The sequence below is a fragment of the Amblyraja radiata genome, chromosome 4 (genome assembly GCF_010909765.2).
Source record: "Amblyraja radiata isolate CabotCenter1 chromosome 4, sAmbRad1.1.pri, whole genome shotgun sequence".
NCBI lineage: Eukaryota > Metazoa > Chordata > Chondrichthyes > Rajiformes > Rajidae > Amblyraja > Amblyraja radiata.
Genome location: NC_045959.1, coordinates 93372112 through 93389333, shown reverse-complemented (window position 1 = coordinate 93389333; position 17222 = coordinate 93372112). Strand labels below are relative to the sequence as shown.

General features: G+C 51.2%; 1 non-coding gene across 1 annotated transcript; it reads right to left on the bottom strand.

Moving 5' to 3' along the window:
* Positions 1 to 9360: 9360 nt before the first annotated feature.
* On the bottom strand, positions 9361 to 9552 carry LOC116972667. The gene has a single exon (XR_004411867.1). It is a non-coding gene; the product is annotated as a U2 spliceosomal RNA (small nuclear RNA).
* Positions 9553 to 17222: the final 7670 nt, after the last annotated feature.

The following is a 17222-nucleotide window of genomic DNA, read 5'->3' as shown; positions in this document are numbered from 1 at the left end:
TAATGATGATGACAGCAATATTTTTCGTAGCTTTCCTCTTCCTGCATAAATAGAGCAGGTGTTTGAGTGGATGATTAATCATCTGAAATCTAACGTATGAATATGATTCTTTTTCTTAATTGGCATCATTGTCCCCGTAAATATTTCCCTTACATCAAGCAACACATGCCACTAAGATCCATTCGTGCTATCAGGTTACTTGTATGTGTAGCAATAATCCTGAGAGACTCAACGGGACAGGCAGCATCTCTGGAGAGGAATGGGTGACGTTGCGGGTCAAGACGTCTGAAGAATGGTCTCGACCTCAAACATCACCCATTCCTTCTCTCCAGAGAAGGAATCTCTCTACCTGTCCCATTGAGTTACTCCAGCATTTTGTGTCAATCTTTGGCGTTATCTGGCATCTGCAGTTCCATCCTACATAATGCTGAGAGACTGCTCAAGGCTGACATTTCTCGACTGGGTTAGGGTTTCATAATTTCTGGAGGTTCTTGTTGGGAAGCCCAATAAAGGTTAGAACTGTCAGAATCACTCTTGCATTCAATTTCAGAATCCAAAACCAGGGCATACATTTAAGGTGAGGGAGGAAAGATTTAATAGGAACCTGAGGGGCAACTATTTCTACACAAAGGGTGGTAGGTATATGGAACGAGTTGCCAGAGGAAGTAGTTGAGACAGGTATTATCACAACATTTAAAATACATTTGGACAAATGCGTGGATGGGATGGGTTTAGAGGGATATGGGCCAAATGCAGGCAGGTGTGACTAGTGTAGATGGGGATAGTTGGTCGGTGTGGGCAAGTTGGGCTGAAGGGTCTGTTTCCATGCTGTATGACTCTATGACTCTATGAATGACTCCATGGCACTATAAGATGGGGTGGGATAAAGGATGGAAGCATTCCATTCTAGTAGCTAACTGTTGCCTGAACCGACAAGGGGAATAGTGTAAAATTTGACCAGGTATACAAAAGTAAGGCAGACTTATGGACAAATTCCAGCCACCACATATTGGTCCCATGACGTTGGTAGGGTTGGGTTGTGGAAGGCTAGTGGTTGGAGAAAACTAATGGTCAGCTCTTCATCTTTTTCAAAAGTGCAAGTAATCCATCCAGCAAGGAGCAAAGTGATACCTAGCACCTCCCCCCATAGTATATGTTGGAGATGCTTTATCTGACCTCTTAAATAATATGTTGATCAAGATATGCTGCCTTGCCCGCTGCCTTGTCCTCCAGAGATGCTGTGTTGCCCAATGAGTTATTCCAATACTTTGTTTTTTGTTAAGGAGGGGAGATAGAGGAGGGGAGAGAGGGGGGTAGGGGCATTAGAGGGGGGAGTGAGAGGGGAGAGAGGGGTGGGGAAAGGGGGTTGAGAGGGGGGAGGTGGAGATAGGGTGCAGGGGGAGAGAGAGGAGGGGGAGAGAGAGAGAAGAGAGAGGAGAGGGAGAGATGGGGGGATAGGGGGTGAGAGAGAGGAGGGGGAGAGAGGAGGAGGGTGAGAGAGGGGGAGGGGGAGAGAGAGGAGGGTAGAGAGAGGAGGGGGAGAAGAGAGGGGTGGGAGGGGGTTAGAGGGGGGGAGGGAGAGTTGGGGGGGAGAGAGGAGTGGGGAGAGAGGAGGTGCGGAGGAGGGTAGTGGGGGAGAGGGACACAGAGAGGGACACAGATAGGGACACAGGGAGGGACACAGAGGCAGAGAGAGGGACACAGATGGGGGGGTGGGCGAGAGTGAGCGTGAAGGGGCAGAGAGGGAGTGGGGGGAGAGGGAGTGAGTTTGAAGGGTTGGGGGAGAGGGGGTGGGGATAGAGAGTGGGAGGGAGGAGAAGGAGGTGGAGGGAGGGGGAATGGAGGGGAGGAGGGAGAGAGGGTGCGTGGAGAAGGGGGAGAGAGGGCAAAGAGTGGGGAGGGAGGGGGAGAGGTGTAGGGAGAGGGGGAGGGAGTGGTAGAGGGATAGTGGGGAGGGAGGGGGAGAGGGGGAGAGAGGTGAGGGCGGAGGGGGGAGAAGGGGAGTGGGTGGAGAGAGGGGGAGAAGGGGTGGGAGAGGAGGGGAGAGTGGGGGAGAGGAGGTGGAAGGGGGAGAGGAATGGGGAGGGGGGTGAGAATGGGGGAGAGGAGAGGGGGAGTGGGGGAGGAGGGGAGAGGGGGAGAGGGGGGAGAGGGGGGAGAAACATCACAATTTGGTTTGGGAACTGCTCTGCCCAGGACAAGAAGATTCTGCAAAGAGCAGTGCATTTGGCCGAACGCACTATGGGAACTACACACACCCCCCTGCAGAAGGTGCAACTCCAGAGCAACAAGATCATGGGAGACCCCTTCCACCCCAGCAACGGACTGTTACAGCTGCTACGTTCAGGCAAACGCCTCCGTTGCCATGCTGTGAAAATGGAGAGGTTGAGAAGGTGTTTCTTCACAGAGGCCATTAGAACTGTAAACTCCTATCTCGCCAGGGACTAACTTTACTGTACCAATCTCCTGTTGTGTGGTGTCTTTTTAAAATTGCTGTTTTTTCCCTTTTTTTTCATCCCACAAATATTGAGTGTGTGAATATGTGATTTTACTTTGGATTCACGTGAGTGACTACGTGAAGAACCCCGCCAGGACGCATGCGTGCCATAGCGCTATACGCATTGCAACGAGTCACAGCAGGGGGAACGACGTTCCCTTAGCGGCAAAATTTGAAAGACGGGAACAGCAGGTAAGGAGACTCTGCGTTCCACAATTTGAAAGTCGGGAACAGCAGGTAAGAAGACTCTGCGTTCCTTCCACTTACCTTTTAGGTGGAGACATGGACCGGATCCACGAAGGCTGCGGGAAAGCTGGCGGGGGAGAACCGCGGAGTTGCGGGCAGCCGGCAGCAGCAGCCAAAGGCACGCTAATCTCCCATAATGGGAACAGCTGTGCCCGACTTCGCTCCCGACTTCGCTCCCGCGCCGTCCCCGGCCGGTCGGGAGAGGTAAGCAACTAACAGAGTCGTTGACTCCGAGGAGTCCGACTCTGAATAGCCGCGAGCGGCCAGTGCCCGTGCGCATGGGGGCCAGTTGGAGCGGCTTTAGGAGCAGCCGCGAGCGGCCAGTGCCCGTGCGCACGGGAGCCGGTTGGAGCGGCTGGGAGCGGGGAACAAAGCAGCCGCGAGCGACCAGTGCTCGTGCGCATGGGAGTCGGTTGGAGCGGCTTTAGGAGCAGCCGCGAGCGGCCAGTGCCCGTGCGCACGGGAGTCGGTTGGAGCGGCTGCAGGAGGAACAAAGCAGCCGCGAGCGGCCAGTGCCCGTGAGCACGGGAGCACGGGAGCCGGTTGGAGCGGCTGCAGGATGGATCAACAGCAGCCGGGAGTGGCCTATGCCCGAGAGCATAAGAGCCAGTTGGAACGGCTGCTGGAGGAAATACCCCAAAGTGGCAGGCTCCGGGAGATGGAGGCTAGCCACAGTGGGCAGGTAGTAAGCCCCACAGCAGTACCTCTTGTAGGGCTGCACAGTGTTTCTCCCTCATCAGAGGAGAACACCGAGGGTCAATCCTGGGCTGGCTGCAGGAGCTGGAGCAGGAGAGGCTTCAGGAGCAGCCGCGACGGCCAGTGCCCGTGAGCATTGGAGCCGGGTGGAGTGGCTGCAGGAACTGGAGCAGGAGCGGCCTCAGGAGCAGCGGCTTCAGGAGCAGCCGCGATGGCCAGTGACCATGTGCATTGGAGCCGGTTGGGTGCCCGAGTGCATCGGAGCCAGCTGGAGCGGCTGTTGGAGCAGGTAAGTGGCAGGCTCCGGGAGATGGAGACTAGTCACAGGGGGCAGCTAGTAAGTCCTACAGCAGTACCTCTTGTAGGGCTGCACAGTGTTCTCCCTCATCAGAGGGGAGTATAGGGGGTCCATTCTGGGCTGAACCTGAACAGGGGTGCAGAACATACCCCTAGTGCACAACATACCCCTAGTGCACATGGGGTGCAGAAAACCTATTGGAAGACACTTACCATCAGGGAACTGCAAAACACTGAATGTTCCCAGTATCAACCAGTGTATTTGAAAACATGGCAGGGCAGGGACTTGAAACGAAAGAAAGTTCCAAAAGTCCTAACAGCGGGTATTACGGGTTTCGCCCGCACAATAAACAAAAAAGACATGACACTAGATCACCAGGATGCACTGGCATTATTTTGCTAACTACCAATACGAGTAAACAGCATTAGGAAGAAGTACCATCCAACCGGCTTTAGACCCTAATTTGCAGGCCTCTGCAAACCTGGAACCTCCATACCACCAATATTAAAATTTGGAGGCAACTTATCTAAACAGGTAAAGACCTTGACATAGAGGGAAACCCTGGGGCTCATTAAAGCAAAGTCTAAAAACTACTTCCTGGGGAATGCGCTAACCTTCAACACAGACCCAACTACAGATCCAGACACCAGCACCTTAACGTCCATGGAGAATGCTGAAAAAGTAACAAATCTACTAATAGTAACCATGGAGGAAGAAGTATAGGGTTATACCATAGAATTATTCAAAACATAATCCTCCAGTTCAGCATGTACCGAACTGAATGTTCATGCTTACAGGCAAAGAAATAATCAAAAGCGCATACTGAACTACAGTGCCCAAATAAAAAAGGAGTAATGGAGGACATCCAACACGAATCACAGGAATTCGCGTCCAAAAATCTTTATCATAAAATAGATGGTGGTTGCCACGTCATCATAGATTTGACTAATTTGAATACTTTCGTACTTTATATTCATTACTAGCTGGGAACCTTTGTTACTGCAAAGGTATTGATCCTAGGTTACTACATGGCAAGCATCGTATTAAAAAATGCTTACTATACAGTTCCCATTAGAGGTGACCACAGATGTATTTAACACAATGGATCATCTGCGGTTTCACTCTTAACTTAGCTCACATGTCAGTGACTTTGCCGTAAGAAAAGGTTACAGCCTTAATGGAGGCTTGCAGTAAACTAAACCATCCATCAGACTGGTAGTAGAATAATTGGCATTATAGTGGCTGTGTTCCAGCCACATTAATCGGACCTTTACATTATCAAATTACTGAGCGCAAACATGCGTGCACTCAAAAATTATGAGGGTCATTCTGACAGACCAAAGAAGCTACCAACAGAGGCCACAATGGTTCTAAAAATGGTAGAAACATAACATTAGGCATTGTTCCTATCCAAACATTAACAGCTACCCGTCTATGGAACTACATACTGATGGGCACTTGGATGGGATGCTACCAATTCCATCTCCAGCTGTGGGGGAGATGGAATGCACAGGAGGCATCATTACATACGCTGGGCATAAATACCTGGGAAAGTTGAGTGCATTCCATGGCTTTAAGTCATATTGTTCTCGGTTATATCACCAGTATGTTAGACTACTAATTGACTACACCACCGTGGTAGCATATGTCAACCATATGGGTGGAAACATATCGACATCATGTGACTATCTGGCCAACACAATTTGGCAATAGTGTATCCGGAAAGATATTAGGATATCAGCTACCAACTTACTAGGTAAACTGAATTTAGTGGCAGACAACAGGTCACGCTAAGTCTATGAAAACACTGTATGGATGTTGGATAAAAAATGTATTGCTGGAATTACAGCACGGTATGGAACACCAGATAACGACCTATTCACATCCATGCTCTCACCAGTTATCAAATTAGGTTCTTGGGAACCAGAACCTGGGGCAGTGGCTACAGATGCATTTTCGCTGCATTGGGGGGTAATTTATGCATTCCCTCCTTCTGCCTCATCAGTCGGGTATTTAGGAATAAACAGTAGACTCCGCGTCTGGTATTTTGATAGTACCCGATTGGCCTACTCAACCATCGGTCCCGGTGATATCGACATGGTTTTAGAACCATGCATCACCCTCCATCATAGACCTAATTTACTGGTTCTTCCCGCAACAAGGGGAGTTACCCATGTCATAATTATATAAACCTATTAATTTATAGAGTTGAAAGCACCTCTACTACACCTGGGACTGACGGACCGAGCAGTGGAATTATTTCAGCTGGCCACAGACAGTCCACCAAAAAATCAGTACTTGGTGTCATCAAGAAATGGGAAGTACTGTCACAACAATAAACATCACCCACAAATCTATGAACATCCCGTCTGTTCTGGAATTCCTGGCAAGCCTCCATTATGATGAGAGGCTCAGTCATAGTGCCATCAACTGTGCCAGAAGTGCTCTGTCAACATACCTGGCACAAGGAACAGAGCGGCATTCTGTTGGGACACACCCTGGTAACCAAACTCATGAGGGGCATTTTAATATTAATCCCCAAGAACCAGGTACTCCCAAATATGGGATGTGAGCATTGTACTGACCATGTTAAGAAACTGGTCTCCAGCTACAGCTCTGTCCCTACAGAAACTGACTATGAAAACAGTCATGCTGATGTCCTTGGTTACGGCACAAAGGGTCCAGTCACTACAGAAACAAAGGTTGGACAACATGATTATTTAATCTGGAAATTTAACTTTTCACATCAATGAAATAGTCAAACAGAACAGACAGGGGCCAGCAGGCCTAAAAACAGAATTCAGGGCCTACCCGACAGATGGCCGTCTCTGTATTGTAACACACTTACTATTATATATGGAATATACTAAGATCATCAGAGGGAAAGAAATGTCACTTTAATCAGCTACAAACAGCCACTCAAAACAGTGACAGTCCAGACCATCTCTAGATGGCTAAAACAGGTCCTAATAAAGGCTGGAGTAGACACTAGCATTTTAAAATCTCACTCCACCAGGGCTGCAGCTACATCGGCAGCTATGAAGTTGGACGTTCCTATGGACCATATCCCCAAGACAGCAGGATGGTCAACGGAGGAAACTTCCCAACGACTTTATAACAATCCAGTCATTGAACCTGGAACATTTGCAGAAACAAATTTAAGTTCTGTAATATAATTTACCCCATAAATAGGGGCAATAATTGGTGTTAATATTTTTACCGTTGAGTTTCAATATCGTATTGATGTCTAATGATGTTAACTCTATTCTCCCCAAAATCAAGGCAGATGTGATGCATGGACTCGTTCCACGGCATGAAATCACAGAGCTTTAAAATAGTAAGATTAAACGAGAACTTACCAGTTTGAAGTTTGATCTGTATTTTATGAGGAGTTACGATGAGGGATTACGTGAAGAACCCGCTCAGTGCGCAGGCGCGGCATACTTCCAAGCAGCGGTGTGGAATCACAGATAGACACAGTTATTTGAAGTAAACATAGTAAAGATAAGGAGACATCAATTTATTAGTTTGATCCATATAATGAGGGTGGGAGCGGAGGGCACGTAATCCCTCATCGTAACTCCTCATAAAATACAGATCAAACTTCAAACTGGTAAGTTCTCGTTTAATCTTACTATTTTACTTCGGAATCACGTGAGTGACTACGTGAAGACTTCAAAGCTCTGTGATTTCAAACCGTGTAACAGTTCATACTTCACTCGCTGCCGAAGTTATTCGAGGGAAGAAGTATGTTATCGTAATCAACCATGAATCTGTTTGTAAAAACAATAATGGTGTTATTAACAACAACAAGACCAATTGCTCCCCCGGGCTTAAATTATATATTTTTTGCAGATTCTTTTTCTGCAAAGGATACAGGTTCTGTCAGTGGTTTGTTATAACAGTTTGGAACGTATACTCCCTAGACCACCCTGCAGTAGCCAGGATGTGGTCCATAGGCTCGTCCATCCTCTTAGTTACTGACGTGGAAGCTGTCCTGGTGGAATAAGATTTTATACACGTTAGTATTTACTCCAGCAACTCCCAGTACCTGCTTGAGCCACTAGAGATAGTTTAGCTCGTCACCCGACCATGAGGTTTCCTGTGGCTGACCCATAAGGCTTTTTCCTCTCCCTCGGTATTCCTTATTGTGTCGATCTCTAAGTGGGTCATGACACATAAAACGTGGTTCAGGTGGGTATGCCCGGAATTTCATGACTGGACCTGATGTTCCTGGTCTGTTCTGTTTGGCCAACCCTTGAATGGGCATGTGACACTATCTGGTGTTATAACCATGTTGTCCCATCGCAGTAGATGGGAGAGCTGGCTCTTTGTGTTGATGTCAGGCCACCAGCATGTCCATCTTCAGGGTAGGCTGTTCCAGGGTGAGTGACCTGGCTGGTGATCATCCCCTAAGGTATGTCAGGATTTCACTGACATCCCAATTTGGGTGTACCTATTTCTGGGGAATGGATTGATATACCTCTCCTGTATCTGATCACCAGTGAGCGGTACCCAAGTTGAGTAGGCTGACAGAACATGTCCTTCATTGTGGTGAAGACCTGCCAGGAGCTCCAGTACAGTTTTTGTTATAGTTGAATGTGTAATTCCTGTTTTGGAAAACAGTGTACCATTTCTTGATGCTCCTCAGGTATGTTCCCTAGGATATGCGACGGAATGCTGTCATCAGGTTGATAGTGCTGCTGATCCAAGCACAGCAATGGTCTTCCCAATTCTGCAATTCTTTTAATGACCATGTCGAGGATCACTGGGAACCATGCTTGTGGACTTGGTCCACTGTAATTTGCGTAGTACCCGACTGATGAAGCCGTAGTACCTATTGAAGAGGTAGAAGGAAAGGAAAACATCGAGATTAGGTGCCCCCCACCCCTCAATACGCGGGAATGTATCCATTGCCGCTGCCTTGAGATTGGTTTCATGTGACGTAAGTTAGTACGTGGTGATTTAATTGGATATAAGGAATCGATATCTGGTGTCCATATTGCTTAGTAATTTCAGCAAATATTTTTGGTTTAAATGTATGTTTACAGTATTTAGCTCACCTGATAGGTGAGTTACTGATGGTCAAACATGTTTGACGACATACGGTTTCCAATTGTTAATAAATTGTCACCTAATATCGATGTTCTCCGCCCAAGTGGTTTGGTATATGCCACCACTGTGATGTTGTTATCTTATAAACGAACATGCAAATTTGGTGGATTACTGAGCAAATGCTTCACTAGAATTAAGTAAGTTAATATATAACATGTTTAAGTCAATTCATATTGGCATTAAGTATTACAAGCTCAGTAACACATCAGGACACATAAGATGTTACTCAAAACAGGTGGAAGTGTACAACCATAATCCTTCCTGCCGATAAATTCCATGATAGCACTACAGATTAATCAATTTTCCCCCATATTACAGGTATGGAGATAGTTTTGAACACTAGTATCTCAGCTCATAGGAAAGGTACAAAGTTCAGTAGCTGGTAATGCTGCTATATCCCAATTACTTTGCCACGTAGTTGATTGGTGGTTAATGCACCATGACTGATAGTCTTAATGAATACCAGATAACAAAGTTGTGGATGGTCAACGTAAATATCTGGATATATATTTTGTACACCGTTCCCAAAGGCACTGCAATACTGGGTCGATTCGTGGAGTGGACGGATCAAGCCCCTATTCCATCTCCCTGTTCCAAATTTCAATTTAATATATGGTCCCTAGATAAGGGACGTATCAGATTATTAAACTGATAAGAACAGATACTACACTTGATCTTAGCCAAAAGGCCGAGAAGCGATGCAGCTAAAGCTGTATCCAAGGATAGTTTGTCGTTAATATATAGATATGCCATGACGGAATGTTTCTAAGTGTCAGGGCTAGTTGATTCTGGATAACTTTGACTTAAATGCCGCAACGCTCATCATGGTTACTCCATCCAGGTAATTGCGGTATATCCGAAACTTATATGAGAAGGTACTGAATAGTGTGCATCTTCAAGGTCGATGTCTACCATAAAGTATCCTTGGATCCATGGTAGTAGTTACAAATCCCATGAATTGGTATACCTGGTGAAATACTCAAGTGGTTTATCAACGATGGTGCGACATTCACCATCGTGGGAGGGTAGACCCCTTGGGGTGCTTGCTGATTGGTGGCAAGATATTAATTCTATTCCCCTTGTATTTATTTTTTGGTATACAACTACCAAGAGTGATAGCTTCCTAACCAGGCATGATTCACCCACCCTTTGTTAGTACAACCCTTAACCTTTATGTGATGGTAGGAACCATACTTATCTGTCTTCATTGTTGTTTTCTTCGGTTTCTGGTTCCTTGTTCTTGTTGGGACGATGTTCGTTGGGGGGTGGCGCATTTTCCCCTGGGGCCTGCTCTGGGCCGTGGCCTAAAATGCTACGGGTTTGGCATGCAGGCCCCGAGCTTTCACCAGTACCATGAGGTAGACGCACCTGATGGACACGTAGAGGTACTGCTGTCTGGTTTAGTGTGGTGCTCATTCCAGACTCTGCCCTCTTGTGCCGAATAGTTTGAACACTTCGTCCAGTTTTTTAGGACTGGTTTGGTAAGTGCCAGGTAGCAGGATCTGTGCTTGTGAGGTCGGCGTTCTCATAGTCCTGTTAATTTCATAGATTGAGGGCAGGTTTGTGAGTTCATTTGAGAAGTTATGAGGTATACCGTTGAACAGTAGGGTCAGGTGTTTTGCCATACTACCCTGCCCTTCTGGAATGAGCAGGTGGACATGATAGCCGACGTCAGGGTACCAAATGCATTTTTTAAATATTTAGGTTAAATGCGCTGCTCAATGTATCCCCCAATAATGGCGGGCACTTTGAGTAAATGCAATTTAGGGGAGGCGTGATAAAACCAACGCCTCATGGCTACCTGTCTTGGAGAGGTTTTTTGGAAAAGACAGGTAGTAAGCGGGCCATCAGTTGAGACTGAAAAGCCATCTCGCTAGTGGTGGAGCCACATAGCGGCCACACCCAGCAGCTCTTCCTGATCCTGTACCTCAAGCATACTCCCGATTTTGTTCAGCCAGTGACCCCTCTTCATGACCAGCACAGCCACTGGTCACCCCAAAGCTAACCACACTAAGGAGGAAGCGATGGGCAGTGCCTAGGCACTGTGGAGGGTATGCCTGAACCCTCCAGCGAGACTGCCCCTCACGTAGCATGTCTCGCAGGAGCTCCTGCTCCAGGAGCCGCTCCAGCGGCTCAGGCGGCTGTCTCTCTCCCATGCGGGTGGAGAGACGTCCCCTCCGACAAGTCGGAAGCCACCGGCCGGATGCCTCTTCGGATGGCTGAACAGCCAGCCCGCAGCTCAGGCACTAGCGGGACTGGCCTCGGCGCGGTGTGGGGATAGCGGAGCGCCCGGTAAATGTTCCTACCGCCTTCTTCTAGAGCTTTTGTGCCTTGTAGAAGCGAGAGCGCCCCTCAAGCAGCGCGTCTCGCAGGCACCTGCTCCGAGAGCCGCTCCAGCGGCTCAGGCGGCTCTCTCTCCCCCCGTGCGGGTGGAGAGACGTCCCGTCCCAAATCGGGAACACCTGCCGGATGCCTCTTCGGGTGGCTATACATCCAGCCCGCTATCGGGCTGGCCTCGGCACGGTGTCGGGGAATTACGGAACACCGGGTCGCTCCTACCGCCTGTTGCTGCCCCCCTTCCCCCCGACGGAAAACGTTCCTCCTCGAACGGGGGACAGTTTTGTTCCAGAGCCTTTTTCTCTGCCTGTAAAACACAAGCAGAAAAAGGGGCTCCCCTGTAAAAGAAAACCCGACCTCAGGGTACTCACCTGACGGTCCGTTTCATCTGTTGCGGGAGAGCCTAACTCCCGCTGCCGCTGTTGCACTGCTGGCGTAATGCCGCGCCTGCGCACTGAGCGGGTTCTTCACGTAGTCACTCACGTGACTCCGAAGTAAAATCTTCACGTAGTCACTCACGTGACTCCGAAGTAAAATAGTAAGATTAAACGAGAACTTACCAGTTTGAAGTTTGATCTATATTTTATGAGGAGTAACGTTGAGGGAATACGTGCCCTCCGCTTCCACCCTTGATCATATCCTGAACTGGTATCTCTTCTCTAATCTTACTATGTTTAATCATTAAAGTTATCTGTGATTTCACACCACTGCTTTGAAGAATGACACGCATGCGTCCTGGCGGGGTTCTTCACGTATTCCCTCAACGTTACTCCTCATAAAATAAAGATCAAACTTCAAACTGGTAAGTTCTCGTTTAATCTTACTATTCTGTTCCATTCTGTTTTGTAGTTTTCTGCACAAATCCGCGAGCATTGCCACTTTTCATTTTGCTGCACATCTCAGATGTGTATGTGACTAATAAACCTGACTTGACGACTTGACTTGACGGGGGGAGAGAGGGGGGAAGGGGGGAAGGGGGTGAGAGGAGGGAGAGGAGGGAGAGGAAGGGGGAGGAGGGGGGAGAGGAAGGGGGAGCAGGGGGAGAGGAAGGAGTGGGGAGGAGGGGGGAGAGGAGGGAGAGGGCGGACTTGAACTTGGCGAGCGGGTGGCTCGGACAGGCCCGACTGTGAATGGGCGGCGGGACTCGGCAGCTCTCAGGACCTCTCTGGACCTTTGGCAGCACAGACGGGGCTGACTGCGAACAGGTGAGATCAGGATCACCAGCGAGGAAAAGGAGTCACGATTTCCCGTGTCCCAGCGATCAACAGACGAATCACAGGTCTCCATAGAAGGCCTCTCCCAGAGGAAGAAATGGCCACCAGGGCCACCTTCCGATCTCGCTGACCCGTACCGGCCCGACGATAATGGCCGCCGCTGCAGCAATGTTTAGAACCCGAGCCGAAGCGCGAACATACTTATTATTGAGCGGTTGGGCTGTGGGTGGGGCTGGGTGCTGCGGGAGCCGAAGCTCGAGCATACTTAGTATTGAGCTGCTGCGCTGTGGACGGCCAGGCTAGTAGAATGGGCGCTGCGCTGTGGACAGCCGGGCAAGTGCTAGTCGACAGTACAGCAGGAGGCGAAAAAATGACTGTGAGTTGGGGGGGGGGGAGGGGGGAGGGGGAGGGGGGTGGTTGGGGGGGGGGAGGGGGAGGGGGGTGGTTGGGAGGATGGGGGGGGTTGGTTGGGAGGATGGTGATGTAACGCGTGGAAAACAGTGCACCTGTGCGTAGACAGCAGCTGCTTTAATTCAGAGCCCGGGGGGGAGGGGCGGAGCACGAGCCAGGTGGGCCACGAGCAAAGGCATTGTGATGTCATCAGCCGGCCAGCGGTTAGATTTGAAAAAAAATTCAGATTGGTGAACAATTTTGGTAAAAAACTCGTTAAATAATTAACCAAATTTACAGAAGAGTGGATTTTTGAAATCATACGGTACCGGAATATGTAAACATGTCCCCTTTTCGGCGTCGGGTTTTCGAGGAGATGTGAATCAAAGGCAAAATGACACACACACACACACACAAACACACAAACACACACACACACACACACACACACACACATACACACACACACACACACACACACACACACACACACACACACACACACACACACACACACACACACACACACACACACACACACACACACAGTTTTATAAGTATACTAGACCAAGTGCAGACCAGTTGGGTCTGTTTCCCCAACGCCCGTTTGCGGGGGGGGGGGGACTGCGGCATCACACTCACACTAACCACCCCCCAAACATACAGGTGAGGGGAGGGGGGAGGGGGAGACGGGGGGGGGAGCGGGGAGGGGGGGAAGAGGGGAGGGAGTGGAGAGGAGGAGGAGGAAACGGGAGAGATTTGGGAGGGAGAGGAGAGCGGGGTAGGGGGAGAGAGAGGGGGATGGGAAGGTGGAGGATAGTGGGGAGTGGGAGGAGAGTGTGGTGGGGGAGGGGGAGAGTGGTAGGTTTGCGGGGGAAGAGTGGGATAGGGGGGGGAGAGGGGTAGGGGAGAGGGGGAATAGTGGGGGAGATAAGTGGAGCCATCCTGGAGGAGCCATCCTGGGGAACGGCTGCTAACCAGCAGCTGTCCGTTCAATTCACTATTTTTAATTAGTTTTTAGTAAATTTTGTCCTATGTTTGTTGGGGAATTTGACTTTTTTATGTGGGGGGGAAGGGGGAAACTCTTTTCTAGGTCCTTACCTGGTTGGTGAGGCAGCTTTTTCCCCGGGCTGCACCATCGACCCGTCCTTGCGGCCTACCAGTGGGAATGGAGTGGCGTTTTCCTGGCGGGGACCGCCCAGTACCTTCAGCTTCGGTGGCGGCACAGCGCTGGAGAGCTATCGCGGAGCGGAGCGGGCGATGCCTTGCCTGGGTCACCGCGCTGGGTCGCCGCGCTGGAGCTCCGGTATGCTGAGACCACCGTGATCAACACCGTCGAGCTGCGGGACTGTGGAGCGGCCAGCCGCGGGCGGCGGCGCCGACTTTAACATCGGGAGCCTAGGAGCACCAACCGACGCGGTGGAATGCCACGGACTCCAGTAGGGAATCGGCCATTCCAGCCGTCCCAGCCGCTGTGAGGACTCTCCCGATGCCGGAGCAACACCACCCGGAGAGAACGGCCAGGAACATCGGGCCTCCGTAGAGGCAACAGTGGAGGCCTCAATAGGCCTGACTATGGGAGAACTGGGGTTGGGGACTGGACATTGTGCCTTCCCCCACAGTGGTAACCATTGTGGAGGGATGTTTTTTTGTGTGTAAATGATTATTTTATTCTGTGTCCAAGGTGGTGTGGTGGAAGTGGGAGAGGGAGGCGGAGAGGGGTAGGGGGAGTGGTGGAAGAGGGACAGAGGGGTAGGGGAAGTAGTGGGGGATAGAGGGGAGCGAGGGGAGCGAGGGGGAAGGGAGGGGGGAAGTGAGGGGTGGGGGAGGGAGAGGGGTGGAGTAAGGGGGGAGAGAAGGGGAAGCGTGGGGAGGGAGGGGGAGAGGGGTAGGGGAGGCGGTGGAAGATGGACAGGGGTAGGGGGCGGGGGAGAGATGGAGGGGGGTGGGGGAGAGTGAAAGGGGGTGGGAGAGAGAGGGATGGGGGTGGGAGCAGGAGGGGAGGAGGGAGAGGGGTGAGGAGAGGGAGAGGGGTGAGGAGGGAGATGAAGAGGGAGGAGAGAGGGGAAGGGGAGAGAGTTGTGGGGGAGAGAGTTGTGGGGGAGGGAGGGAAGGAGGGAGATGGGGTGGGGGTGAGAGGGGCAAGAGTGTGGAGGGAGGGGGAAGAGTGGGGAGGGAGAAGGGGGGTGGGGGAGGGAGGGATGAGGGTGAGAGGAGGAGGGGAGCAGAGGGAGAGGGGCGAGGAGAGGGAGATGGAGAGGGGGAGGAGAGAGGGGTGGGGGATGGGAGGAGAGAGGGATGGGGGAGGGTGACAGAGGTGTGGGGGAGGGTGACAGAGGTGTGGGGGAGGGGGGGAGGAGGGAGATGGGGTAGGGGAGGGAGGGGAGGAGGGAGATGTGGTAGGGGAGGGGGAAGAGTGTGGAGGGAGGGGGAGAGGGGTGGGGGAGAGAGGGCAGAGAGTGGGAGGGGGAGGGGGAGAGAAGTGGAAGTAGGGAGGGAGGGGGAGAGGGGTAGAGGGAGTGGAGGAAGAGGGTCAGAGGGTTAGGGGAAGGGGTGGGGGTGGGGGGTGAGAGGGGAGGGAGGCGGAAGAGAGGGGGAGAGGGAGGGGTGGCGAGGGAGAGGGGTGGGGTAAGGGGGAGAGAAGTGGAAGAGTGGGGAGGGAGGGGTAGGGGAAGTGGTGGAAGAGGGACAGAAGGGTAGGGGGAATGGGGCGGGGGGAAAGAGGGAAGGGAGTGAGGTAGAGAGGGAAGGGGGTTGGGGGAGGGAGGGGTGGGGGTGGGAGGAGGAGGGGGAGGAGTGGGAGAGGGGTGAGAGTGGAGAGGGGGGGGGAGAGGGGTGGGGGGGAAGGAGGGGAGAGAGGAGAGAGGAGAGGGGGAGGTGAGAGGGTGGAGAGGGGAAGAGTGGAGGGGGGAAGTGGGGAGGGGGAAGGGGGTGGGGAGAGAGGGGGAAGGGGTGGGGAGGGTAGGGGGTGGGGGAGGGGGGGGGAGAGAGGGAGGGAGGGGGGGGGAGGGAAGGGTGGTGGAGAGGGAGGGGGGGGGGGAGAGAGGGAAGGGTGGGGGGAGGAGGAGAGGGAGAGGGAGAGGGGGAGGAGAGGGGGAGGGGATGGGGGAGGGGGGGAGGGAGGGAGGGGGAGGGAGGGGGGGGAGAGAGGTGTGGGGGGGGGGGAGGGAGAGGGTAGGGGAGGGAAGAGGGTGGAGGGAGGGAGGGGGTGGGGGGGAGAGAGGGAAATATGGGGAGGGAGAGTGGGACGGGGTAGGGACAGCCCTCTGTTCCCCATTCCCTATCACCCCCAATCCTCTTTCTCTAATCCCACACACGTGATGACGCGCTTCGACATAGGCTGCGGTGGTGGGGCTGGGGCTGCTGCAAAGGCATATGTAAATGGATCCATTCCGATTGGACATCTGTGAGCATTGGGCATTGTGACATCACACGATGGAACGTTCACCAGGGACTGGGGCTGGGGCTGCTGCAAAGGCATATGTAAATAGATCCATTCCGATTGGACATCTGTGAGCATTGGGCATTGTGACATCACACGATGAACCGTTCACCAACATTCTATGGCTGAGGGCTGTTTTTTTTTTAATTTTGGGGGGGGGAGGGAGAAGGATTTTATTAAAAATGTGTACATAAACACAACAAAATTTATTCAGGAGTGGATACTTGGAATGAAAAGTGAAATCTCTACCGAAATGGAAAAAATCTCGGTGATTCTGCATCTGGTGTTGGCGTAGCAACGAATTAAAGGCTGGCAGCCACAAGTCAGGCACACACACACACACACACACACACACACACACACACACACACACACACACACACACACACACACACACACACACACACACACACACACACACACACACACACACTCACACACACTCACACACACAGTTTTATATTATAGATAGATGATATGATTAACTATGTTCACAGCAGGGTGGATGATGAGAGTGGAACCAAGCACAGTTTATGCTAGGGTTTATGTTGGTACAATTTGAGCCAGCAATTGCAGGCCGAGTCCACTGAGATCTGAAAACGGGGAACTGCATGAGAAGTGAAAGTCAAACAAAGCTCAACGTTGCCCCATATCCAGTATAAAATCATGAAAATATGGAGAGAATGCAGAAAGTATTTTACCCAGGGTAGTGGAATCAAGAATCAAAGGGCATATGTTTAAGGTGAAAAGGTAAAGGTAATATGTTTAAAGTGAAAATAGACAATAGACAATAGACAATAGGTGCAGTAGGCCATTCGGCCCTTCGAGCCAGCACCACCATTCAATGTGATCATGGCTGATCATCCCCAATCAGTACCCCGTTCCTGCCTTCTCCCCATATCCCCTGACTCTGCTATTTTTAAGCCCTATCTCGATCTCTTTTGAAAGCATCCAGAGAACCTGCCTCCACTACCCTCTGAGGCAGAG